The 27480-nt window shown below is 47.4% G+C and overlaps 10 non-coding genes and 2 pseudogenes across 10 annotated transcripts; all 12 read right to left on the bottom strand.

Moving 5' to 3' along the window:
- Nucleotides 1-3194: 3194 nt before the first annotated feature.
- LOC142653294 (U2 spliceosomal RNA) lies at nucleotides 3195-3385 on the bottom strand. Its single transcript, XR_012848231.1, has one exon. It is a non-coding gene; the product is annotated as a U2 spliceosomal RNA (small nuclear RNA).
- A 1246-nt stretch (nucleotides 3386-4631) lies between these two features.
- On the bottom strand, nucleotides 4632-4822 carry LOC142653293 (U2 spliceosomal RNA). The gene has a single exon (XR_012848230.1). It is a non-coding gene; the product is annotated as a U2 spliceosomal RNA (small nuclear RNA).
- Nucleotides 4823-6056: 1234 nt separating this feature from the next.
- Nucleotides 6057-6247, bottom strand: LOC142653292 (U2 spliceosomal RNA). Its single transcript, XR_012848229.1, has one exon. It is a non-coding gene; the product is annotated as a U2 spliceosomal RNA (small nuclear RNA).
- A 1246-nt stretch (nucleotides 6248-7493) lies between these two features.
- On the bottom strand, nucleotides 7494-7684 carry LOC142653291 (U2 spliceosomal RNA). The gene has a single exon (XR_012848228.1). It is a non-coding gene; the product is annotated as a U2 spliceosomal RNA (small nuclear RNA).
- Nucleotides 7685-8934: 1250 nt separating this feature from the next.
- On the bottom strand, nucleotides 8935-9143 carry LOC142654029 (U2 spliceosomal RNA; annotated as a pseudogene).
- Nucleotides 9144-10493: 1350 nt separating this feature from the next.
- On the bottom strand, nucleotides 10494-10604 carry LOC142654649 (U2 spliceosomal RNA; annotated as a pseudogene).
- A 1242-nt stretch (nucleotides 10605-11846) lies between these two features.
- LOC142653290 (U2 spliceosomal RNA) lies at nucleotides 11847-12037 on the bottom strand. Its single transcript, XR_012848227.1, has one exon. It is a non-coding gene; the product is annotated as a U2 spliceosomal RNA (small nuclear RNA).
- Nucleotides 12038-13267: 1230 nt separating this feature from the next.
- LOC142654053 (U2 spliceosomal RNA) lies at nucleotides 13268-13455 on the bottom strand. The gene has a single exon (XR_012848850.1). It is a non-coding gene; the product is annotated as a U2 spliceosomal RNA (small nuclear RNA).
- Nucleotides 13456-19996: 6541 nt separating this feature from the next.
- LOC142653677 (U2 spliceosomal RNA) lies at nucleotides 19997-20187 on the bottom strand. Its single transcript, XR_012848600.1, has one exon. It is a non-coding gene; the product is annotated as a U2 spliceosomal RNA (small nuclear RNA).
- A 1239-nt stretch (nucleotides 20188-21426) lies between these two features.
- Nucleotides 21427-21617, bottom strand: LOC142653288 (U2 spliceosomal RNA). Its single transcript, XR_012848225.1, has one exon. It is a non-coding gene; the product is annotated as a U2 spliceosomal RNA (small nuclear RNA).
- A 3128-nt stretch (nucleotides 21618-24745) lies between these two features.
- Nucleotides 24746-24936, bottom strand: LOC142653287 (U2 spliceosomal RNA). The gene has a single exon (XR_012848224.1). It is a non-coding gene; the product is annotated as a U2 spliceosomal RNA (small nuclear RNA).
- A 1234-nt stretch (nucleotides 24937-26170) lies between these two features.
- On the bottom strand, nucleotides 26171-26361 carry LOC142653286 (U2 spliceosomal RNA). Its single transcript, XR_012848223.1, has one exon. It is a non-coding gene; the product is annotated as a U2 spliceosomal RNA (small nuclear RNA).
- Between the last annotated feature and the right edge of the window lie 1119 nt (nucleotides 26362-27480).

The following is a 27480-nucleotide window of genomic DNA, read 5'->3' as shown; positions in this document are numbered from 1 at the left end:
ACACTCCTGCAGGAAAAAAACAGAGGCTGCCAGGCAAGATAAATAATTGAAGAGAGCAACCCTTCTAACTTTGGACTTGGCGCCCCTCACGTTGAGGGATATTCCCTTTAGCTCAGACATTGTGGAGATTTAAGGCGGATTTTGATTTTAAAATAATAAATATTAGCGTATTTTAAAATCAGATATTTTCTCCACCAGCAATACTAAAAATCTCGCTGGAACTTATATACCCGCCCCCATCTGAATCGTTTGTAATGAGGGAAAACGCGGGAGAGGAACTGCCTTCGCTGAGGATAGCGCCAGCAACCAAACTTCTGTGCATCGGGAGCCCAAACGCAGTCAGGTCTCCCTGGGTCTCAAGTGGTTGACCATCTAGATCGGGTGGGTCCCCTAGGGGGCTCGCACCTCCCCCCTGGGGCCGTGCAGGCTCTTCTGGAGGGGGAGGTTGCGCACAAGGTGGGGTGTCAGTTACCACAGGGGGAACAGTGCCCGCCCTCCTCACCAGTCGCGGCGAGGAGGGGGTCCTAGGAGGAGCCACATCGCTTTTCACTGTAGTGTCCATCTGCTCCTCCCCTGTCTCCCCCCTACTGACTCTCGTTTGCCTCCCTTTTTTCCGGGGACCCACCGGCACCTCGTCCTCTTCATCCGACGAGGATGCCAGAGACCCAGGGCTTGGAGCAGGCCCGGCACCCCCTGAGCAACCAGCCTTCTGGGATGCCTCAGTTTTTCCGTCCTGCTCCTTTTCAGCCTTCCGTTTTGCCTGACGTTTTTCTTTTGCGCTAGACTCCCTTTTATCCTCCAAGGTTGCTGGCTGCGAGGTACCTGTTTTGGCTCCAGTCCCTCGCACCTTTGAAGCCCAGGTACCTCTCTCCTCTGTCCTGTGGCTGGTCTGTTCCTCTCCCTGAGGACGGGTTTGGTCTGCTGGTGGAGCACGTGGGGGCGCCCCGGGTTGCTCTTCTTCTCCGCTTCGGTACCTATGAGGACAAGAAAAATACAGGTGACCAGTTTTTTGACAAAAATTACATTTCTTTTCTCCTATGCACTCCCTTATATTGTGCTCTTTGCTTCCACAGTTTCTACAGGTGACATCGCAGTTAAAACTGGTATGTCCATAGGTACCGCAAGCCCTGCAGAAGTTTGGCATCCCTGAGAAGTAGAGGTCGCCATTCACATTTCCAATTTTAAATGAGCCGGTGGTAACCTCGTTTCCTGGGTGGAGGGGTCCTTTATCAGCGTGACTAAAAACTTCCATTTGGCGGTCCACACTCCACACTCGTTCATCACTCTCCCCATGAGCTTGACATTTTTGAAGTAGGCAGCTAGAAATGCTGCCACTTCCATATCTCTCACATATGGGGAATACATCTTAATCACCACGAGTTTGGTTATTTCAAATTCATGCTCTACTACCTTGACTCCCGCTGTCACGAGTTCACCTTGTTTCCTCTCAGCTCTGTCCATAGCATCACGGAGTATTCCTTCACCCATGAAGGTGACATCATAAATTCCTCGTTTCGGGTAGTCCTGGATAGCCAAGAGCTCGTTCTTGTGGACCGCCAGCAGATTTTCCAAAATGGTATGGACCAAGAATTTGATACCACGTGGACCGCCTCCACCCTCTGCCACGATAAATCGTGCAGAATTCTTAAGCCGGGCGTATACCGGCACCGCATCAGGTTCGCCTGCCATTTGCGTAGCCAGGTCGAACCGCACAGCTTTCGCTGCACCCCTTGGGTTAAGGAGACCAAGGGGCTGGGGGGGGGGGGATCGCAACTCGTTGCTACGGACTAAGCCTCTCTCCCAAATAGCAGCACGGGGGTGAAGTCCAGGCGAACCTGGACGATCCCCCGAGGCCGAGAGAGAGGGTACCGGAGCACCTCCCAACCAAGACCAAGGCAGTACTGATACGAATAAACAGCACTACACTTGATCTCAGCCAGAAGGCCGAGAAGCGATAACCCGAACGGGCCGCGCGTTGCCCGAGCCTGCCCGATACTGCTGTTCAGCCCTTGCAGCGATTCAGCCTACTTCTAGGCAATTCCATGGGGCCCTGCAGGCTCACACACTCACAGCTACACGGGAGGTGAATAAAGGCCGGAGAGGAAGCCAGACAGGATTTGCTTCTTTTGCTTGCACCACAATGCAGTGCTGAAAGAGGAGGAATCTACATAAAAACGCCTTCCTGGCAACGCCCAAATGCCCTGCTGCCATGCAGATAAACACTGGCAGCGGCAGCAAGTGCATGCCCACAGCCACCCCTTGTTCCTTCACACCTTGTATCAGCTGTAATCCAGTCCAGTCCAGTGCTGCCTGCTGAGCAGCACTGACCAACACTGCCTGGGCCCAGGCTTTTATCTCTGAGGCCCCATTATGATGTCAGAAAGCTGGCTCTGGCTCCTCAGGGCTCCACTATGACACGTGCAAAGTTCCGTCTGAACTTTATATAAGACGGTGCGGCTCAGTCAGTCACTCAGTGTTGCCTGAGAGGGCAACACTGCAACAGCCGGCCGCCAGGCTGTCTTTTTTTGCACAGCTAGTTGCCTCCAGGAGGCCACAAGAGGGAGACAAGGGACTGCAAAATGGAAAATAAGCATCCACCAACTTTACAGACAACTTCTCCTTGCTCCTACAACCTCCATCCTTGCACAGTTTGTTATTCTTCTAGGTAACATAGTAACAAATCCAAATTGCTGCTCTCTTTGTAGGCAAGCAAGGCTTTGTTGCAACTGCAATTCTTACTCCTTCTTGAAATGTAGGGACGACAGTACATTCCATCACATCCATCTAGTGTACACAGGTAGGTCCATTGTGGCGGGCGGGCGGGCGGGCGGCTTTAATGGCTGTTTGCTGTTCCCCTACTCCACTCCACTATTTGACTGTGGTGCTGCATCAATCAGTGGCTGGCTCAGGTGCAGCTCTTTAACTTACCTAAAAGGGAGGGCGGAGAGAAGACAAGGAAGGTGAATGAGCTGTTCCAATGTGAAATGCCGGAAACACAGACACACAGACGACACAAAACAAGAGGTGGCAATGTATTCATTAATTGCATTTAATCAATTAGCTCATTATCACTCATGCATTGTCCAACAGGTGTTGAAATAATGGGATTAAAAGGGGAGATCCCTTCAGAAAGACAGAAACAATGGCAAACACAAAAAACACTTTTGGAATCTGATTTTAGTCAACACATAAGGAAAGGGTGCACCGGTCCTGGAAATACTGCAATACCAGGTCAATGCGTGGAGTGGACAGAGCAAGCTCTATTTCCATCTCCCTGTTCTAAAAATCCATTTAATATATGGTCCCCAGATAGGGGACGTATCAGATATTAAACTGATAAGAACAGATACTACACTTGATCTTAGCCAAAAGGCCGAGAAGCGATAACCCGAACGGGCCGCGCGTTGCCCGAGCCTGCCCGATACTGCTGTTCAGCCCTTGCAGCGATTCAGCCTACTTCTAGGCAATTCCATGGGGCCCTGCAGGCTCACACACTCACAGCTACACGGGAGGTGAATAAAGGCCGGAGAGGAAGCCAGACAGGATTTGCTTCTTTTGCTTGCACCACAATGCAGTGCTGAAAGAGGAGGAATCTACATAAAAACGCCTTCCTGGCAACGCCCAAATGCCCTGCTGCCATGCAGATAAACACTGGCAGCGGCAGCAAGTGCATGCCCACAGCCACCCCTTGTTCCTTCACACCTTGTATCAGCTGTAATCCAGTCCAGTCCAGTGCTGCCTGCTGAGCAGCACTGACCAACACTGCCTGGGCCCAGGCTTTTATCTCTGAGGCCCCATTATGATGTCAGAAAGCTGGCTCTGGCTCCTCAGGGCTCCACTATGACACGTGCAAAGTTCCGTCTGAACTTTATATAAGACGGTGCGGCTCAGTCAGTCACTCAGTGTTGCCTGAGAGGGCAACACTGCAACAGCCGGCCGCCAGGCTGTCTTTTTTTGCACAGCTAGTTGCCTCCAGGAGGCCACAAGAGGGAGACAAGGGACTGCAAAATGGAAAATAAGCATCCACCAACTTTACAGACAACTTCTCCTTGCTCCTACAACCTCCATCCTTGCACAGTTTGTTATTCTTCTAGGTAACATAGTAACAAATCCAAATTGCTGCTCTCTTTGTAGGCAAGCAAGGCTTTGTTGCAACTGCAATTCTTACTCCTTCTTGAAATGTAGGGACGACAGTACATTCCATCACATCCATCTAGTGTACACAGGTAGGTCCATTGTGGCGGGCGGGCGGGCGGGCGGGCGGGCGGCTTTAATGGCTGTTTGCTGTTCCCCTACTCCACTCCACTATTTGACTGTGGTGCTGCATCAATCAGTGGCTGGCTCAGGTGCAGCTCTTTAACTTACCTAAAAGGGAGGGCGGAGAGAAGACAAGGAAGGTGAATGAGCTGTTCCAATGTGAAATGCCGGAAACACAGACACACAGACGACACAAAACAAGAGGTGGCAATGTATTCATTAATTGCATTTAATCAATTAGCTCATTATCACTCATGCATTGTCCAACAGGTGTTGAAATAATGGGATTAAAAGGGGAGATCCCTTCAGAAAGACAGAAACAATGGCAAACACAAAAAACACTTTTGGAATCTGATTTTAGTCAACACATAAGGAAAGGGTGCACCGGTCCTGGAAATACTGCAATACCAGGTCAATGCGTGGAGTGGACAGAGCAAGCTCTATTTCCATCTCCCTGTTCTAAAAATCCATTTAATATATGGTCCCCAGATAGGGGACGTATCAGATATTAAACTGATAAGAACAGATACTACACTTGATCTTAGCCAAAAGGCCGAGAAGCGATAAACCGAACGGGCGGCGCGTTGCCCGAGCCTGCCCGATACTGCTGTTCAGCCCTTGCAGCGATTCAGCCTACTTCTAGGCAATTCCATGGGGCCCTGCAGGCTCACACACTCACAGCTACACGGGAGGTGAATAAAGGCCGAAGAGGAAGCCAGACAGGATTTGCTTCTTTTGCTTGCACCACAATGCAGTGCTGAAAGAGGAGGAATCTACATAAAAACGCCTTCCTGGCAACGCCCAAATGCCCTGCTGCCATGCAGATAAACACTGGCAGCGGCAGCAAGTGCATGCCCACAGCCACCCCTTGTTCCTTCACACCTTGTATCAGCTGTAATCCAGTCCAGTCCAGTGCTGCCTGCTGAGCAGCACTGACCAACACTGCCTGGGCCCAGGCTTTTATCTCTGAGGCCCCATTATGATGTCAGAAAGCTGGCTCTGGCTCCTCAGGGCTCCACTATGACACGTGCAAAGTTCCGTCTGAACTTTATATAAGACGGTGCGGCTCAGTCAGTCACTCAGTGTTGCCTGAGAGGGCAACACTGCAACAGCCGGCCGCCAGGCTGTCTTTTTTTGCACAGCTAGTTGCCTCCAGGAGGCCACAAGAGGGAGACAAGGGACTGCAAAATGGAAAATAAGCATCCACCAACTTTACAGACAACTTCTCCTTGCTCCTACAACCTCCATCCTTGCACAGTTTGTTATTCTTCTAGGTAACATAGTAACAAATCCAAATTGCTGCTCTCTTTGTAGGCAAGCAAGGCTTTGTTGCAACTGCAATTCTTACTCCTTCTTGAAATGTAGGGACGACAGTACATTCCATCACATCCATCTAGTGTACACAGGTAGGTCCATTGTGGCGGGCGGGCGGGCGGCTTTAATGGCTGTTTGCTGTTCCCCTACTCCACTCCACTATTTGACTGTGGTGCTGCATCAATCAGTGGCTGGCTCAGGTGCAGCTCTTTAACTTACCTAAAAGGGAGGGCGGAGAGAAGACAAGGAAGGTGAATGAGCTGTTCCAATGTGAAATGCCGGAAACACAGACACACAGACGACACAAAACAAGAGGTGGCAATGTATTCATTAATTGCATTTAATCAATTAGCTCATTGTCACTCATGCATTGTCCAACAGGTGTTGAAATAATGGGATTAAAAGGGGAGATCCCTTCAGAAAGACAGAAACAATGGCAAACACAAAAAACACTTTTGGAATCTGATTTTAGTCAACACATAAGGAAAGGGTGCACCGGTCCTGGAAATACTGCAATACCAGGTCAATGCGTGGAGTGGACAGAGCAAGCTCTATTTCCATCTCCCTGTTCTAAAAATCCATTTAATATATGGTCCCCAGATAGGGGACGTATCAGATATTAAACTGATAAGAACAGATACTACACTTGATCTTAGCCAAAAGGCCGAGAAGCGATAACCCGAACGGGCCGCGCGTTGCCCGAGCCTGCCCGATACTGCTGTTCAGCCCTTGCAGCGATTCAGCCTACTTCTAGGCAATTCCATGGGGCCCTGCAGGCTCACACACTCACAGCTACACGGGAGGTGAATAAAGGCCGGAGAGGAAGCCAGACAGGATTTGCTTCTTTTGCTTGCACCACAATGTAGTGCTGAAAGAGGAGGAATCTACATAAAAACGCCTTCCTGGCAACGCCCAAATGCCCTGCTGCCATGCAGATAAACACTGGCAGCGGCAGCAAGTGCATGCCCACAGCCACCCCTTGTTCCTTCACACCTTGTATCAGCTGTAATCCAGTCCAGTCCAGTGCTGCCTGCTGAGCAGCACTGACCAACACTGCCTGGGCCCAGGCTTTTATCTCTGAGGCCCCATTATGATGTCAGAAAGCTGGCTCTGGCTCCTCAGGGCTCCACTATGACACGTGCAAAGTTCCGTCTGAACTTTATATAAGACGGTGCGGCTCAGTCAGTCACTCAGTGTTGCCTGAGAGGGCAACACTGCAACAGCCGGCCGCCAGGCTGTCTTTTTTTGCACAGCTAGTTGCCTCCAGGAGGCCACAAGAGGGAGACAAGGGACTGCAAAATGGAAAATAAGCATCCACCAACTTTACAGACAACTTCTCCTTGCTCCTACAACCTCCATCCTTGCACAGTTTGTTATTCTTCTAGGTAACATAGTAACAAATCCAAATTGCTGCTCTCTTTGTAGGCAAGCAAGGCTTTGTTGCAACTGCAATTCTTACTCCTTCTTGAAATGTAGGGACGACAGTACATTCCATCACATCCATCTAGTGTACACAGGTAGGTCCATTGTGGCGGGCGGGCGGGCGGGCGGGCGGGCGGCTTTAATGGCTGTTTGCTGTTCCCCTACTCCACTCCACTATTTGACTGTGGTGCTGCATCAATCAGTGGCTGGCTCAGGTGCAGCTCTTTAACTTACCTAAAAGGGAGGGCGGAGAGAAGACAAGGAAGGTGAATGAGCTGTTCCAATGTGAAATGCCGGAAACACAGACACACAGACGACACAAAACAAGAGGTGGCAATGTATTCATTAATTGCATTTAATCAATTAGCTCATTATCACTCATGCATTGTCCAACAGGTGTTGAAATAATGGGATTAAAAGGGGAGATCCCTTCAGAAAGACAGAAACAATGGCAAACACAAAAAACACTTTTGGAATCTGATTTTAGTCAACACATAAGGAAAGGGTGCACCGGTCCTGGAAATACTGCAATACCAGGTCAATGCGTGGAGTGGACAGAGCAAGCTCTATTTCCATCTCCCTGTTCTAAAAATCCATTTAATATATGGTCCCCAGATAGGGGACGTATCAGATATTAAACTGATAAGAACAGATACTACACTTGATCTTAGCCAAAAGGCCGAGAAGCGATAACCCGAACGGGCCGCGCGTTGCCCGAGCCTGCCCGATACTGCTGTTCAGCCCTTGCAGCGATTCAGCCTACTTCTAGGCAATTCCATGGGGCCCTGCAGGCTCACACACTCACAGCTACACGGGAGGTGAATAAAGGCCGGAGAGGAAGCCAGACAGGATTTGCTTCTTTTGCTTGCACCACAATGCAGTGCTGAAAGAGGAGGAATCTACATAAAAACGCCTTCCTGGCAACGCCCAAATGCCCTGCTGCCATGCAGATAAACACTGGCAGCGGCAGCAAGTGCATGCCCACAGCCACCCCTTGTTCCTTCACACCTTGTATCAGCTGTAATCCAGTCCAGTCCAGTGCTGCCTGCTGAGCAGCACTGACCAACACTGCCTGGGCCCAGGCTTTTATCTCTGAGGCCCCATTATGATGTCAGAAAGCTGGCTCTGGCTCCTCAGGGCTCCACTATGACACGTGCAAAGTTCCGTCTGAACTTTATATAAGACGGTGCGGCTCAGTCAGTCACTCAGTGTTGCCTGAGAGGGCAACACTGCAACAGCCGGCCGCCAGGCTGTCTTTCTTTGCACAGCTAGTTGCCTCCAGGAGGCCACAAGAGGGAGACAAGGGACTGCAAAATGGAAAATAAGCATCCACCAACTTTACAGACAACTTCTCCTTGCTCCTACAACCTCCATCCTTGCACAGTTTGTTATTCTTCTAGGTAACATAGTAACAAATCCAAATTGCTGCTCTCTTTGTAGGCAAGCAAGGCTTTGTTGCAACTGTAATTCTTACTCCTTCTTGAAATGTAGGGACGACAGTACATTCCATCACATCCATCTAGTGTACACAGGTAGGTCCATTGTGGCGGGCGGGCGGGCGGGCGGGCGGGCGGGCGGCTTTAATGGCTGTTTTCTGTTCCCCTACTCCACTCCACTATTTGATTGTGGTGCTGCATCAATCAGTGGCTGGCTCAGGTGCAGCTCTTTAACTTACCTAAAAGGGAGGGCGGAGAGAAGACAAGGAAGGTGAATGAGCTGTTCCAATGTGAAATGCCGGAAACACAGACACACAGACGACACAAAACAAGAGGTGGCAATGTATTCATTAATTGCATTTAATCAATTAGCTCATTATCACTCATGCATTGTCCAACAGGTGTTGAAATAATGGGATTAAAAGGGGAGATCCCTTCAGAAAGACAGAAACAATGGCAAACACAAAAAACACTTTTGGAATCTGATTTTAGTCAACACATAAGGAAAGGGTGCACCGGTCCTGGAAATACTGCAATACCAGGTCAATGCGTGGAGTGGACAGAGCAAGCTCTATTTCCATCTCCCTGTTCTAAAAATCCATTTAATATATGGTCCCCAGATAGGGGACGTATCAGATATTAAACTGATAAGAACAGATTTTTTTTTTTTTTTTTTTTTTTTTTAATTCATTCAGATCACGTCTTAAAAATCATAAAATTCAAAATAAAAAAGACTTAGATCATCACAATGAAAACTGAAAACGTACAATTAATTTTTGTTTTCCTCTTTCCTTTTTTTTCCTTAAGAAATCAAAAAAACATTCCTTTTTTAACAGCAATAGTTCCTAACATATCCACTAGATGTTCCTGCAAATCATTACCATCCCACTCACAGTTTACAATGCACGTTAACCATGTTGGCACACCATACCTTTCAAGAAACCCTGGTAAATTTTCTCTTACACAGAGCCGCACCCTCCTCCGCATTTTTTCAAAATTAATTTTACTACGTAACTGCTCTACTTCTTCCAATAACCTGTCTCTTTCTGCTCTTTCCTCTTCTGAAATGACACTTTTTTTCTTTCTCTCTGCTTTTTTCCTTTTTTTCTCATCACTTTGCCCACTTCCTTCCAATTTATGAAGCTTGCCTTCTTCCAAACTAACTTCCGCTTCCTTTCTTTTGACTATCTTCTTATTTTCCTCTTGTACCTCACGTTTGCTTTTCTTTGGGCACGATTTGAATATGTGCCCCTCCTCTCCACACATATTACATACTTTCCCTTTCTGACATTCATTATACTTATGTCCCTCTTGCAGACATTTTGTACACATTACTTTCTCACAGGCTTCTCTCTCATGACCATACTCTTTACAATTCAAACAAAACATATCCATTCCAAGAAAAAATAAATTTCCACACGCACTTCCAATCTTGAACCGCGCTGGAGGAAACAATAGGTTTCTAGATTCACCAATTCTCACAAATTTACAAAGAAATTTCCACTTCCCAGTCCAAAATCCAAAAGGGTTAAACACTTTCCCCTTTCCCACCACCTCCTCACAAAACTTATTGAGAAATAACTTAATGTCCTCTTCATCCACGTAAGGCGAAAACATTTTTACAACCACCAACTTTTTGTTTGGCACAAAATGTGGTGTTACCTTCACACCCACAAGTCTTGGGTCCCTTTTACCTTCCTTCAAGCGTTCTAAAAAGACAGCATAAATTTCTTCTGTGGCGAAGGTAACGTCAAAGCACCCTCTCCTCGGATAGTCCATCACCGCCAAAATGCATGATCTCTCCAGCTGAAAGAAATCCAACAAAAGAACCTTTGTGATGAACTCCAGATCCTTCCTTTGTCGCTCAGATTCCTCCACGAAAAACCGGACAGCATTCCTGGTACGCATATATTCGGGAATTTCCTCCATCCTGCTCCAAACGAATTCCAGCAATCTCCAAAGAATACCTTCAGTACCGAAGTACCAGGCAGGTGATCGCTCCCCGTTGCCCTGGACTAATCCTCCTCCCCAATAGCAGCAGAGGGGTGAAGTCTCTCCTAAGAGAAACGATCCCCCCAGGCCAAGGAAAAGGGTACCAGGGCACCTCCTGACCAAGAAACAAGGCAATACCCTAAAGTACTACACTTGATCTTAGCCAAAAGGCCGAGAAGCGATAACCCGAACGGGCCGCGCGTTGCCCGAGCCTGCCCGATACTGCTGTTCAGCCCTTGCAGCGATTCAGCCTACTTCTAGGCAATTCCATGGGGCCCTGCAGGCTCACACACTCACAGCTACACGGGAGGTGAATAAAGGCCGGAGAGGAAGCCAGACAGGATTTGCTTCTTTTGCTTGCACCACAATGCAGTGCTGAAAGAGGAGGAATCTACATAAAAACGCCTTCCTGGCAACGCCCAAATGCCCTGCTGCCATGCAGATAAACACTGGCAGCGGCAGCAAGTGCATGCCCACAGCCACCCCTTGTTCCTTCACACCTTGTATCAGCTGTAATCCAGTCCAGTCCAGTGCTGCCTGCTGAGCAGCACTGACCAACACTGCCTGGGCCCAGGCTTTTATCTCTGAGGCCCCATTATGATGTCAGAAAGCTGGCTCTGGCTCCTCAGGGCTCCACTATGACACGTGCAAAGTTCCGTCTGAACTTTATATAAGACGGTGCGGCTCAGTCAGTCACTCAGTGTTGCCTGAGAGGGCAACACTGCAACAGCCGGCCGCCAGGCTGTCTTTTTTTGCACAGCTAGTTGCCTCCAGGAGGCCACAAGAGGGAGACAAGGGACTGCAAAATGGAAAATAAGCATCCACCAACTTTACAGACAACTTCTCCTTGCTCCTACAACCTCCATCCTTGCACAGTTTGTTATTCTTCTAGGTAACATAGTAACAAATCCAAATTGCTGCTCTCTTTGTAGGCAAGCAAGGCTTTGTTGCAACTGCAATTCTTACTCCTTCTTGAAATGTAGGGACGACAGTACATTCCATCACATCCATCTAGTGTACACAGGTAGGTCCATTGTGGCGGGCGGGCGGGCGGGCGGGCGGCTTTAATGGCTGTTTGCTGTTCCCCTACTCCACTCCACTATTTGACTGTGGTGCTGCATCAATCAGTGGCTGGCTCAGGTGCAGCTCTTTAACTTACCTAAAAGGGAGGGCGGAGAGAAGACAAGGAAGGTGAATGAGCTGTTCCAATGTGAAATGCCGGAAACACAGACACACAGACGACACAAAACAAGAGGTGGCAATGTATTCATTAATTGCATTTAATCAATTAGCTCATTATCACTCATGCATTGTCCAACAGGTGTTGAAATAATGGGATTAAAAGGGGAGATCCCTTCAGAAAGACAGAAACAATGGCAAACACAAAAAACACTTTTGGAATCTGATTTTAGTCAACACATAAGGAAAGGGTGCACCGGTCCTGGAAATACTGCAATACCAGGTCAATGCGTGGAGTGGACAGAGCAAGCTCTATTTCCATCTCCCTGTTCTAAAAATCCATTTAATATATGGTCCCCAGATAGGGGACGTATCAGATATTAAACTGATAAGAACAGATACTACACTTGATCTTAGCCAAAAGGCCGAGAAGCGATAACCCGAACGGGCCGCGCGTTGCCCGAGCCTGCCCGATACTGCTGTTCAGCCCTTGCAGCGATTCAGCCTACTTCTAGGCAATTCCATGGGGCCCTGCAGGCTCACACACTCACAGCTACACGGGAGGTGAATAAAGGCCGGAGAGGAAGCCAGACAGGATTTGCTTCTTTTGCTTGCACCACAATGCAGTGCTGAAAGAGGAGGAATCTACATAAAAACGCCTTCCTGGCAACGCCCAAATGCCCTGCTGCCATGCAGATAAACACTGGCAGCGGCAGCAAGTGCATGCCCACAGCCACCCCTTGTTCCTTCACACCTTGTATCAGCTGTAATCCAGTCCAGTCCAGTGCTGCCTGCTGAGCAGCACTGACCAACACTGCCTGGGCCCAGGCTTTTATCTCTGAGGCCCCATTATGATGTCAGAAAGCTGGCTCTGGCTCCTCAGGGCTCCACTATGACACGTGCAAAGTTCCGTCTGAACTTTATATAAGACGGTGCGGCTCAGTCAGTCACTCAGTGTTGCCTGAGAGGGCAACACTGCAACAGCCGGCCGCCAGGCTGTCTTTTTTTGCACAGCTAGTTGCCTCCAGGAGGCCACAAGAGGGAGACAAGGGACTGCAAAATGGAAAATAAGCATCCACCAACTTTACAGACAACTTCTCCTTGCTCCTACAACCTCCATCCTTGCACAGTTTGTTATTCTTCTAGGTAACATAGTAACAAATCCAAATTGCTGCTCTCTTTGTAGGCAAGCAAGGCTTTGTTGCAACTGCAATTCTTACTCCTTCTTGAAATGTAGGGACGACAGTACATTCCATCACATCCATCTAGTGTACACAGGTAGGTCCATTGTGGCGGGCGGGCGGCTTTAATGGCTGTTTGCTGTTCCCCTACTCCACTCCACTATTTGACTGTGGTGCTGCATCAATCAGTGGCTGGCTCAGGTGCAGCTCTTTAACTTACCTAAAAGGGAGGGCGGAGAGAAGACAAGGAAGGTGAATGAGCTGTTCCAATGTGAAATGCCGGAAACACAGACACACAGACGACACAAAACAAGAGGTGGCAATGTATTCATTAATTGCATTTAATCAATTAGCTCATTATCACTCATGCATTGTCCAACAGGTGTTGAAATAATGGGATTAAAAGGGGAGATCCCTTCAGAAAGACAGAAACAATGGCAAACACAAAAAACACTTTTGGAATCTGATTTTAGTCAACACATAAGGAAAGGGTGCACCGGTCCTGGAAATACTGCAATACCAGGTCAATGCGTGGAGTGGACAGAGCAAGCTCTATTTCCATCTCCCTGTTCTAAAAATCCATTTAATATATGGTCCCCAGATAGGGGACGTATCAGATATTAAACTGATAAGAACAGATTTTTTTAAGTTGACTACCCCAACTTTGGGGGTAACCGTTTATTTAAAATTTTTCAGGTTTTACAATAAATTAACATTTTTCAACATTTTTACAGGGATTCACATTTTACAACAATGGTTAAAAAATAAATACAAATTGTCAGATTAAAATCATACAATTTATAAAAGGGCACTTGGTGGCATCATATTATAGAATTCCATTCGCTAAAAAACCATTTTCTACTTAAAACAGGAGAGAATTTTTTGTCTAAAAGATAATATTTGTGCATTTCATAAAAACAAATTCCTAAAATATCATTCACAGATAAAATTTCATGTTTGAATAAAAGAATATTCCTGGCCGCCCACAGAGCTGCTTTAACGCAGTTAGTAATCTTCCATGCCATAATTTTCTGAGTCCTTGTTGGGCACTCCAGACATCCGTAAAATACGCCTTCACTTGTAATTCTTTTTATTCCGGTTATCTTCTTCATCAAGGGGAGGATTTTTGTCCATATTAGTTGTGAAAAATAACATTGCCAAAAGAGATGTAAGACTGTCTCGTCATCGCGGCATCCTCCCCTTGGACACGCAGCCGAGTTGGTCAGTCCCCTTCGATGCTGGAATGCCCGGCATGGAAGACACTCGTGGGCGCAGCTCCAGGCCAGATCCTTCTGTGAATTAAAAATGAATTTAGCATTAACCATGCTCCAGATAATTTTGCATTTGTTTTCATTAAAATTGCTAATGGGGGCTATTAAAACATTTTCTTTTATTTCCTTTAAAACATATTTACTATTTTTTACATCTTCTATTCTTTTGTCTTTTAGGTTAAAAAGGTTCACTATTTTTTCTAAAATCTTATACTGGTCTGGCAGGTTAAAAGCATATGGCGAGCTTAAAACCGTAGAGAACCATCCGTACCTCCTCATAAAATAGCCAGTGTTAAAACGGATAAAATAAGACCAGTAGTGTTCCTTAAAAACAGTATTAAGACACAGTGTAAAAAAATGGATTAAAAGAAATGCTTTTATATTTGGAAAATCTTTACCACCCATTAGCTTTGGTAACATCACTTTTTCTCTCCTGAGCTTCTCCATCCTAGAATTCCATAAAAATGTAAAACATGCCTTGGTAATCTTTTTTAATAAAATATCAGGGGGAGGGAAAACCATACTTAGATATAATAAAATTGGTAAAATCACCATTTTTGTGATTAAAATTTTTCCCTCCATTGTCAGTTTTCTAAGATTCCATAAACAAATTTTCTTATTAACTTTTTGTGCCACCAAGTCCCAACTGATAAAACCATTGTTTGACTCATTGAAGGAGACCCCTAAAATCTGTACAGACTCCGACACAGGGACTGGAATGTCCTGTAAAATCATATTGCCAATATTTAAAATATTACTTTTATTAAAATTGACTTTAAAACCGGAGGAGCAGCAAAATTGGTATATCTGTTGTAATGCTTTTTGCAGTGACGGGGCGTCCCTGCACAGGACCGCGACATCATCCATGTACCCCACCACTTTTGCCTCTAGTCCCCCCCCGCCCGGCAGGGGGACTCCACATATCTGCCTGTCATTCCTCAATCTGCAGAGTAGAGGCTCGATCGCACATATAAAAAGTAGTGGGGACAAGGGACACCCCTGCTTCACTCCGGAGTTTAAAAGGACATCCTGTGTCTTAAAACCCTTTACTAAAATCTTGCTCGTACAATTTTCATAAAAGGCCTTCAGAGACTGTAAAAAACCTTCTGGTATACCCATCTTTTCTAAAACCTTAAAAAGATAAAAATGTGATACTCTATCAAAGGCTTTCTCGAAATCTATGGATAAAACCGCCAATCTGCCTTTTCTCTCCTTCGTATCACCAATAGCATCTTTTAAAAGGTTTAAATTGTCCCATATGCTCCTCCCAGGTATCCCACAGACTTGGTTGGAGTGGACGATTTTCTCTATAACAGCCTTTAGTCTATTCGCGCAAATCTTGGCCATTATTTTATAGTCTGCGTTTAGTAAGGTGATAGGCCTCCAGTTTTTAATATCTGTTTTGTCCCCCTTTTTATAAAGCAGGGACACCTCACCTTTCTTCCAGGACCCCGGGAGGGCTTTTGTTCTAAAAACTTGAGTAAAAAGGGAATAGAGATCCTCTTTTAAAACTCCATAAAATGTGACATAAAACTCTATGGGTATACCATCAGGGCCAGGGACTTTACCTGTTTTAAAACTCTTGATGGTATCTAAAATCTCCTGTTCCGTAATATCCTGTAATAAAAAATCTTTGGAGACAGGATTTAAAACAGCGTCAACCTCCTTCAATGAGTCGTTCATCAAATCAACATTAACAAGCTTTATATTAAAAAGATCCGCATAAAATCTGTGTACCTTTTTTAAAATATTGTCAGTGTTTGTATCTCCATCAACATTGTCTAACAGGGTATGCTTATCGTTAATTTTCTTAAAAAAGTACCTGGAGCAGGTCTCATTTTCCTCGAGGTGTTTCATTTTTGAACGAAAGACAATTTCCTTACCTCTCTGCTCCAGGCACTGGGAGATCTCCTTCCTAATCTCCATAATCTCCTCCTCCACCTGCATACCCTGTTCTCTGAACTTGTATTGGGTCTGCAGCCGGGTATTCAAATTAGCAAAAAAATCCTGTTTTTCTTTTGCTTTTCTCCTTCCGATTTTTATGAAAAAATCTCTTATTTTTATTTTTATTTTCTCCCACCATGAGACTATGGACATATTTGGATGTCTTACCCGTCTGCAGCCCTTATAAAAGGTAATAAAATCAGATAAAATTTGCGGATCATCTAAAAGGGAAACGTTCATTTTCCAGGCTTTTTTGACAGTATTTTTCCCAATATCATTTTTAACTTTAAAATACAATAATTTATGATCAGATAAAACATTGGGATTAAGATCACATTTAAAAGGCAGTACTTGATAAGAGCAGAATATAAAATCGATCCTGGAGCTACAGTTCACATTGCTCCAGGTGACGCCGGCCTCTGCAGATAAATTGCTGTTACATTTCTTAAAAACATCAGTAAGTTTAAAATCAGTAACTATATCTTTTAATAATGAGGAGGTTTTGTCATAATTCCTGCTTACTGAGTTAGAGAACCGGCGTTCCCCCTTTAAAATACAATTAAAATCACCCGCTAAAACAAGTGGCTCTGAATCGTTTAAAAAAAGGGGTAAAATCTCTAGCATTCTAGCTCTTTCATTCTTGTCCGAGGACCCATAAAAATTTAAAAACTGCCATCTAATACCGTCTATAAAAGCTTTGACCAATAAAATTCTACCTGGTAAAATTTCATTAAAACTGTCAATTAAAACGTTCCCTTTAAATAAAATGGCGACACCTGCGGCTCTGGAATCGTTAGACCCGGACCACACTGAAGGTCCGAGTCTCCAGTCTTCCTTATATTTGTTGTAGTTCGTGCGATGTGGGATACAGCATTCCTGTAGGAAAAAAACGGTGGCGGAAAAAATAGAAAGATAATCAAACAGGGCAGCTCTTCTCGTCTTGGAATGCACGCTCCTAACATTTAAGGAAATGCCACCTAACTCTGCCATGAGGAAAAGGGAAAAGAGACAGTCTTATGTAATCTTACCCGAGGTGGCCTCAGCAGTCCTCGGCGTTACCAGAGACCTCACTCGAACTCTCATCGCCCTCCGACTTCAAACCGACTGTATAACTTGAGGAGATTGGAGAGGAACTCATGTCAGACAGCTGACCCCCCGCCATACCTGAGGCACTGATCGAAAATGGGTCCCATATGGACTCCACGGGCAAGGTTTCTGGAGCATCTCGTATGGCAGCCTCCTCCCCTACGATAGGGGCAGGAAACGCACTCGCGGCCGTTTCAGGGACTTCTGTCACCTCAGAGGTGGCTATGCTTGTCTCCCCCAACTGGCGAGAAGGGGGGAGACCTTCAGCTGGTGCTTCCGGGGGTGCGTCAACTGGTTTCCCTGCTTTCGCTCTAGCAGGTACTCCCATCGGCACCCCCGCTGCCACCTCCGAGTACGCCCTACGCCTCTTAGACCTTGCTGCCGCTCCGCCCGGGTCCTCTGCCTCAGGTACAGGCTGACCCAGCACCTCCTGCGGCCCAGGCGGATCAGCTTCATCCGAACTACCCATCTCCTCCGTTTCCTGAGGGGGCTTTTTCGTCCGCTGATCACTGGCTCTTCTCTTAAACCGCCTTTGCTCCTTTGGGTCACCTGTTTGGGGGGGTCTGCTGGAGGTGTCCATGTCATCAGCCTCTTCACCTCTTGGTTCCTCTCCTTGTGCGGGGGCGATCTGGCCTGCTGGCTGCTCTGGACGCCTCGGCCGGACCTCGGGTTGTTCCGATCTGTGGGGACAAGTAGCATATAGATGACCAACTCGGCTGCAAAAACGACACCTTTTCCCCAGAGGGCAAGTTTTGGCCTCGTGCTCAGAGCTGCCACAGTTCCTACAGGTGCTTTCGCAGAACTCTTTGGTGTGACCGTACTTTTGACATTTTCTACAGAATGGAGGCATTCCTGTGTAAAAAAGATCTCCTGCCATATCACCTAATTTAAAGCGTGCTGGCGGCAACATTATCCCCCCTGCTGTATTGGCATCTCTATAACAAGTTACTAAAAATCTCCACTTTGACGTCCAAACTCCAACTTCGTTCATTATTTTGCCAATACATTTTACACTTTTGAAATAGGGGGATAAAAAGGACATCACATCTTTTAAATCAGCAAACGGGCAGTACATTTTTATCACAATCATCTTAGTGATGTCCAACACATGTTCGTAAAATTCAATACCGTCCAGTCTCGGATCGTTTTTTACCATGTATGCCGCCAGCAGATCTTGGAACACTCCATTCTGTACAAAAGTTATGTCGTATGTTCTTCTCCTAGGATAGTCTTGTACCGCCAATATCTCCCGCTTCTGAATGTTGAAAATGCCAACAAGCACGGTCTCCACCAAGAACTTCAGGCCGCAGGTCGTCGCCTTCTCTTCTGATACAATAACACGGATTGTATTCTTTATCCGGGCATACGCCGGTATCTCACCAGGACTTTCGTCCATGGTGAGGGGTTTTCAGGGAAAGTTACGCCACCCGTTGGTGACGTAACGTCTACGCAGCTTTCCCCTTTTCGGCCGAAGCCTACACGGGGGATATGTGGATCGCAACTCGTTGCTCAGGACTAAGCCTCTCTCCCAAATAGCAGCACGGGGGTGAAGTCCAGGCGAACCTGGACGATCCCCCGAGGCCGAGAGAGAGGGTACCTGAGCACCTCCCAACTAAGACCAGGCAGCACTGACTACAAGTAACCAGCACTACACTTGATCTCAGCCAGAAGGCCGAGAAGCGATAACCCGAACGGGCCGCGCGTTGCCCGAGCCTGCCCGATACTGCTGTTCAGCCCTTGCAGCGATTCAGCCTACTTCTAGGCAATTCCATGGGGCCCTGCAGGCTCACACACTCACAGCTACACGGGAGGTGAATAAAGGCCGGAGAGGAAGCCAGACAGGATTTGCTTCTTTTGCTTGCACCACAATGCAGTGCTGAAAGAGGAGGAATCTACATAAAAACGCCTTCCTGGCAACGCCCAAATGCCCTGCTGCCATGCAGATAAACACTGGCAGCGGCAGCAAGTGCATGCCCACAGCCACCCCTTGTTCCTTCACACCTTGTATCAGCTGTAATCCAGTCCAGTCCAGTGCTGCCTGCTGAGCAGCACTGACCAACACTGCCTGGGCCCAGGCTTTTATCTCTGAGGCCCCATTATGATGTCAGAAAGCTGGCTCTGGCTCCTCAGGGCTCCACTATGACACGTGCAAAGTTCCGTCTGAACTTTATATAAGACGGTGCGGCTCAGTCAGTCACTCAGTGTTGCCTGAGAGGGCAACACTGCAACAGCCGGCCGCCAGGCTGTCTTTTTTTGCACAGCTAGTTGCCTCCAGGAGGCCACAAGAGGGAGACAAGGGACTGCAAAATGGAAAATAAGCATCCACCAACTTTACAGACAACTTCTCCTTGCTCCTACAACCTCCATCCTTGCACAGTTTGTTATTCTTCTAGGTAACATAGTAACAAATCCAAATTGCTGCTCTCTTTGTAGGCAAGCAAGGCTTTGTTGCAACTGCAATTCTTACTCCTTCTTGAAATGTAGGGACGACAGTACATTCCATCACATCCATCTAGTGTACACAGGTAGGTCCATTGTGGCGGGCGGGCGGCTTTAATGGCTGTTTGCTGTTCCCCTACTCCACTCCACTATTTGACTGTGGTGCTGCATCAATCAGTGGCTGGCTCAGGTGCAGCTCTTTAACTTACCTAAAAGGGATGGCGGAGAGAAGACAAGGAAGGTGAATGAGCTGTTCCAATGTGAAATGCCGGAAACACAGACACACAGACGACACAAAACAAGAGGTGGCAATGTATTCATTAATTGCATTTAATCAATTAGCTCATTATCACTCATGCATTGTCCAACAGGTGTTGAAATAATGGGATTAAAAGGGGAGATCCCTTCAGAAAGACAGAAACAATGGCAAACACAAAAAACACTTTTGGAATCTGATTTTAGTCAACACATAAGGAAAGGGTGCACCGGTCCTGGAAATACTGCAATACCAGGTCAATGCGTGGAGTGGACAGAGGAAGCTCTATTTCCATCTCCCTGTTCTAAAAATCCATTTAATATATGGTCCCCAGATAGGGGACGTATCAGATATTAAACTGATAAGAACAGATACTACACTTGATCTTAGCCAAAAGGCCGAGAAGCGATAACCCGAACGGGCCGCGCGTTGCCCGAGCCTGCCCGATACTGCTGTTCAGCCCTTGCAGCGATTCAGCCTACTTCTAGGCAATTCCATGGGGCCCTGCAGGCTCACACACTCACAGCTACACGGGAGGTGAATAAAGGCCGGAGAGGAAGCCAGACAGGATTTGCTTCTTTTGCTTGCACCACAATGCAGTGCTGAAAGAGGAGGAATCTACATAAAAACGCCTTCCTGGCAACGCCCAAATGCCCTGCTGCCATGCAGATAAACACTGGCAGCGGCAGCAAGTGCATGCCCACAGCCACCCCTTGTTCCTTCACACCTTGTATCAGCTGTAATCCAGTCCAGTCCAGTGCTGCCTGCTGAGCAGCACTGACCAACACTGCCTGGGCCCAGGCTTTTATCTCTGAGGCCCCATTATGATGTCAGAAAGCTGGCTCTGGCTCCTCAGGGCTCCACTATGACACGTGCAAAGTTCCGTCTGAACTTTATATAAGACGGTGCGGCTCAGTCAGTCACTCAGTGTTGCCTGAGAGGGCAACACTGCAACAGCCGGCCACCAGGCTGTCTTTTTTTGCACAGCTAGTTGCCTCCAGGAGGCCACAAGAGGGAGACAAGGGACTGCAAAATGGAAAATAAGCATCCACCAACTTTACAGACAACTTCTCCTTGCTCCTACAACCTCCATCCTTGCACAGTTTGTTATTCTTCTTGGTTAACATAGTAACAAATCCAAATTGCTGCTCTCTTTGTAGGCAAGCAAGGCTTTGTTGCAACTGCAATTCTTACTCCTTCTTGAAATGTAGGGACGACAGTACATTCCATCACATCCATCTAGTGTACACAGGTAGGTCCATTGTGGCGGGCGGGCGGGCGGGCGGCTTTAATGGCTGTTTGCTGTTCCCCTACTCCACTCCACTATTTGACTGTGGTGCTGCATCAATCAGTGGCTGGCTCAGGTGCAGCTCTTTAACTTACCTAAAAGGGAGGGCGGAGAGAAGACAAGGAAGGTGAATGAGCTGTTCCAATGTGAAATGCCGGAAACACAGACACACAGACGACACAAAACAAGAGGTGGCAATGTATTCATTAATTGCATTTAATCAATTAGCTCATTATCACTCATGCATTGTCCAACAGGTGTTGAAATAATGGGATTAAAAGGGGAGATCCCTTCAGAAAGACAGAAACAATGGCAAACACAAAAAACACTTTTGGAATCTGATTTTAGTCAACACATAAGGAAAGGGTGCACCGGTCCTGGAAATACTGCAATACCAGGTCAATGCGTGGAGTGGACAGAGCAAGCTCTATTTCCATCTCCCTGTTCTAAAAATCCATTTAATATATGGTCCCCAGATAGGGGACGTATCAGATATTAAACTGATAAGAACAGATACTACACTTGATCTTAGCCAAAAGGCCGAGAAGCGATAACCCGAACGGGCCGCGCGTTGCCCGAGCCTGCCCGATACTGCTGTTCAGCCCTTGCAGCGATTCAGCCTACTTCTAGGCAATTCCATGGGGCCCTGCAGGCTCACACACTCACAGCTACACGGGAGGTGAATAAAGGCCGGAGAGGAAGCCAGACAGGATTTGCTTCTTTTGCTTGCACCACAATGCAGTGCTGAAAGAGGAGGAATCTACATAAAAACGCCTTCCTGGCAACGCCCAAATGCCCTGCTGCCATGCAGATAAACACTGGCATCGGCAGCAAGTGCATGCCCACAGCCACCCCTTGTTCCTTCACACCTTGTATCAGCTGTAATCCAGTCCAGTCCAGTGCTGCCTGCTGAGCAGCACTGACCAACAGTGCCTGGGCCCAGGCTTTTATCTCTGAGGCCCCATTATGATGTCAGAAAGCTGGCTCTGGCTCCTCAGGGCTCCACTATGACACGTGCAAAGTTCCGTCTGAACTTTATATAAGACGGTGCGGCTCAGTCAGTCACTCAGTGTTGCCTGAGAGGGCAACACTGCAACAGCCGGCCGCCAGGCTGTCTTTTTTTGCACAGCTAGTTGCCTCCAGGAGGCCACAAGAGGGAGACAAGGGACTGCAAAATGGAAAATAAGCATCCACCAACTTTACAGACAACTTCTCCTTGCTCCTACAACCTCCATCCTTGCACAGTTTGTTATTCTTCTAGGTAACATAGTAACCAGGGGCGTAACTAGGAAAGACTGGGCCCCATAGCAAACTTTTGACTGGGGCCCCCCCTCCCCTGGGTGTCACACAACCCCCCCCTTGTAGATAGTGCCTTTTTTACAGCCCCCCCCCCCTGCAGATAACGCCATACAGCCCCCCTGCAGAGAACACCATATAGCCCCCCCTGTAGAGAACACCATACAGCCCCCCCTGTAGGGAACGCCATACAGAGTCCCCCCTCCCAAAAAAATGCGACCTACAGTGTGCCGTACAAGATACACGTATCCCCTCTCCACAGGATCTCCACAGGACAGGGGATACATGTGTGATCTCTGGCAGCGATAGGGAGAACGGGGGACTGAAAGTCCCCCGAAGTTCTCCATCACAAACCTCTGACTTCCGGAGTCTGCGCAGCTAAATAAAAATGAAAGGAGCGCTGGTCACGCATGCGCACAAGCACGACCGGCGCTCCATTCATTTCTACGGAGCTGCCGACACAGACCCCGGAAGTCAGAGGTTTGTGATGGAGAACTTCAGGGGACTTTCAGTCCCCCGTTCTCTTTATCAGTGCCAGCGATCACACATGTATCCCCTGTCCTGTGTATGTCCTGTCCTATGGGATATGTGTCCTGTGGAGAGGGGGGGGGGGATACATGTCCTGTGGAGAGGGGTTACATGTCCTGTGGAGAGGGGGGGGATACATGTCTTTTGCTCTATTTTGCGCCTTCAGGACCAGACACCGTTTAGCCATTTTTAGCACGTGTTTTTATTTGTTGGGCTAACGACGTGATTTTTGCGACGTTTTTTCCGTAGACAATGCAGGTTTCATTTTTTATCGTTTTTATACACACCTTTTTTGCTATTTTAGAATTTTTATTCATAAACTTTGAAAATAATAGTAAAAAAATAAGCTTTTTTACATTTCAGCTATTTTTTTTTTGGTAATAACATAGTTTTACCCTAAAATAGACCTTTTATTTGTGATCGTCATTGTCTACCGTAAATGTTAATATATTACATGTCTATATTAGGGTGATTGGGTCAGCGCTAGCGTTACAACAATGATTGGCGGGGGAACGTTTTTTTTTTGGGGTGGGTATTTTATGTGTATTTATTATTTCAATTTTTTTTGCACTTTACTTTATTCTTTTTTTATTATTATGGTCTGTCCCCCAAAGGTCAAAAAAGACCTTTGGGGAACTTTATATATTTTTTTTCTTGCTTTTACACCATGGTTTTCCACTGTAACTGGAGCTGCACAGCAGGATATGCACAGCAGCCCCAGTTACAGGGGAAATCAGCCCTCTCATAGTGACGATTGTCACTAATAGGGCTGTGCTGGGTCTTGTAAGACCCAGCAACAGTCTGCCACTAACGGCACCCGGCGATCATGTGACCAGTCACATGATCACCGGGAGGAATAGAGACAGCGCCGCTGCTGATGTCTCTATTCCTTTACACAGCGTTCATTGAGCGCTGTGTAAAAGAGATCAGAGAAGACAGAAGCAGCGAAAGCTGCTTCTATCCTCTCCTCAGGGTCCCCGGCAGTCACTGACAGCCGGAGACCCGACATTCAGCTGCCCGATCGCGCGGGCAGCAAGTTAAAACCCGAGCCGTAGAAAGTCTATGGCTCGGGTTTTAAGGACCCGTCCCTGACCGCTGGCCGTAAAAACACAGCCAGCGGTCAGGAACCAGTTAATGGCAGAGCGGGGAGATACCTCCCTGCTCTGCCGTAGTGTTCAGTGGCGTCCCGCTGTAGCAGCCATAGCGGCTGCTAGCAGAGCCTCCGGCCATGGTGGGGGCCCGTGACGGCGGGCGACACGGGCCCCCTCGTGCTGCGGGCCCCGTAGCAGCCGCTACTGCTGCTACGGCGGTAGTTACGCCACTGATAGTAACAAATCCAAATTGCTGCTCTCTTTGTAGGCAAGCAAGGCTTTGTTGCAACTGCAATTCTTACTCCTTCTTGAAATGTAGGGACGACAGTACATTCCATCACATCCATCTAGTGTACACAGGTAGGTCCATTGTGGCGGGCGGGCGGGCGGGCGGGCGGGCGGCTTTAATGGCTGTTTGCTGTTCCCCTACTCCACTCCACTATTTGACTGTGGTGCTGCATCAATCAGTGGCTGGCTCAGGTGCAGCTCTTTAACTTACCTAAAAGGGAGGGCGGAGAGAAGACAAGGAAGGTGAATGAGCTGTTCCAATGTGAAATGCCGGAAACACAGACACACAGACGACACAAAACAAGAGGTGGCAATGTATTCATTAATTGCATTTAATCAATTAGCTCATTATCACTCATGCATTGTCCAACAGGTGTTGAAATAATGGGATTAAAAGGGGAGATCCCTTCAGAAAGACAGAAACAATGGCAAACACAAAAAACACTTTTGGAATCTGATTTTAGTCAACACATAAGGAAAGGGTGCACCGGTCCTGGAAATACTGCAATACCAGGTCAATGCGTGGAGTGGACAGAGCAAGCTCTATTTCCATCTCCCTGTTCTAAAAATCCATTTAATATATGGTCCCCAGATAGGGGACGTATCAGATATTAAACTGATAAGAACAGATACTACACTTGATCTTAGCCAAAAGGCCGAGAAGCGATAACCCGAACGGGCCGCGCGTTGCCCGAGCCTGCCCGATACTGCTGTTCAGCCCTTGCAGCGATTCAGCCTACTTCTAGGCAATTCCATGGGGCCCTGCAGGCTCACACACTCACAGCTACACGGGAGGTGAATAAAGGCCGGAGAGGAAGCCAGACAGGATTTGCTTCTTTTGCTTGCACCACAATGCAGTGCTGAAAGAGGAGGAATCTACATAAAAACGCCTTCCTGGCAACGCCCAAATGCCCTGCTGCCATGCAGATAAACACTGGCAGCGGCAGCAAGTGCATGCCCACAGCCACCCCTTGTTCCTTCACACCTTGTATCAGCTGTAATCCAGTCCAGTCCAGTGCTGCCTGCTGAGCAGCACTGACCAACACTGCCTGGGCCCAGGCTTTTATCTCTGAGGCCCCATTATGATGTCAGAAAGCTGGCTCTGGCTCCTCAGGGCTCCACTATGACACGTGCAAAGTTCCGTCTGAACTTTATATAAGACGGTGCGGCTCAGTCAGTCACTCAGTGTTGCCTGAGAGGGCAACACTGCAACAGCCGGCCGCCAGGCTGTCTTTTTTTGCACAGCTAGTTGCCTCCAGGAGGCCACAAGAGGGAGACAAGGGACTGCAAAATGGAAAATAAGCATCCACCAACTTTACAGACAACTTCTCCTTGCTCCTACAACCTCCATCCTTGCACAGTTTGTTATTCTTCTAGGTAACATAGTAACAAATCCAAATTGCTGCTCTCTTTGTAGGCAAGCAAGGCTTTGTTGCAACTGCAATTCTTACTCCTTCTTGAAATGTAGGGACGACAGTACATTCCATCACATCCATCTAGTGTACACAGGTAGGTCCATTGTGGCGGGCGGGCGGGCGGCTTTAATGGCTGTTTGCTGTTCCCCTACTCCACTCCACTATTTGACTGTGGTGCTGCATCAATCAGTGGCTGGCTCAGGTGCAGCTCTTTAACTTAGCTAAAAGGGAGGGCGGAGAGAAGACAAGGAAGGTGAATGAGCTGTTCCAATGTGAAATGCCGGAAACACAGACACACAGACGACACAAAACAAGAGGTGGCAATGTATTCATTAATTGCATTTAATCAATTAGCTCATTATCACTCATGCATTGTCCAACAGGTGTTGAAATAATGGGATTAAAAGGGGAGATCCCTTCAGAAAGACAGAAACAATGGCAAACACAAAAAACACTTTTGGAATCTGATTTTAGTCAACACATAAGGAAAGGGTGCACCGGTCCTGGAAATACTGCAATACCAGGTCAATGCGTGGAGTGGACAGAGCAAGCTCTATTTCCATCTCCCTGTTCTAAAAATCCATTTAATATATGGTCCCCAGATAGGGGACGTATCAGATATTAAACTGATAAGAACAGATACTACACTTGATCTTAGCCAAAAGGCCGAGAAGCGATAACCCGAACGGGCCGCGCGTTGCCCGAGCCTGCCCGATACTGCTGTTCAGCCCTTGCAGCGATTCAGCCTACTTCTAGGCAATTCCATGGGGCCCTGCAGGCTCACACACTCACAGCTACACGGGAGGTGAATAAAGGCCGGAGAGGAAGCCAGACAGGATTTGCTTCTTTTGCTTGCACCACAATGCAGTGCTGAAAGAGGAGGAATCTACATAAAAACGCCTTCCTGGCAACGCCCAAATGCCCTGCTGCCATGCAGATAAACACTGGCAGTGGCAGCAAGTGCATGCCCACAGCCACCCCTTGTTCCTTCACACCTTGTATCAGCTGTAATCCAGTCCAGTCCAGTGCTGCCTGCTGAGCAGCACTGACCAACACTGCCTGGGCCCAGGCTTTTATCTCTGAGGCCCCATTATGATGTCAGAAAGCTGGCTCTGGCTCCTCAGGGCTCCACTATGACACGTGCAAAGTTCCGTCTGAACTTTATATAAGACGGTGCGGCTCAGTCAGTCACTCAGTGTTGCCTGAGAGGGCAACACTGCAACAGCCGGCCGCCAGGCTGTCTTTTTTTGCACAGCTAGTTGCCTCCAGGAGGCCACAAGAGGGAGACAAGGGACTGCAAAATGGAAAATAAGCATCCACCAACTTTACAGACAACTTCTCCTTGCTCCTACAACCTCCATCCTTGCACAGTTTGTTATTCTTCTAGGTAACATAGTAACAAATCCAAATTGCTGCTCTCTTTGTAGGCAAGCAAGGCTTTGTTGCAACTGCAATTCTTACTCCTTCTTGAAATGTAGGGACGACAGTACATTCCATCACATCCATCTAGTGTACACAGGTAGGTCCATTGTGGCGGGCGGGCGGGCGGCTTTAATGGCTGTTTGCTGTTCCCCTACTCCACTCCACTATTTGACTGTGGTGCTGCATCAATCAGTGGCTGGCTCAGGTGCAGCTCTTTAACTTACCTAAAAGGGAGGGCGGAGAGAAGACAAGGAAGGTGAATGAGCTGTTCCAATGTGAAATGCCGGAAACACAGACACACAGACGACACAAAACAAGAGGTGGCAATGTATTCATTAATTGCATTTAATCAATTAGCTCATTATCACTCATGCA

Source organism: Rhinoderma darwinii, chromosome 5 (genome assembly GCF_050947455.1).
Source record: "Rhinoderma darwinii isolate aRhiDar2 chromosome 5, aRhiDar2.hap1, whole genome shotgun sequence".
NCBI classification, from domain to species: Eukaryota; Metazoa; Chordata; class Amphibia; order Anura; family Rhinodermatidae; genus Rhinoderma; species Rhinoderma darwinii.
The sequence above is the reverse complement of the archived record's forward strand: the minus strand, read 5'-3'. Positions and strand labels throughout refer to the sequence as shown.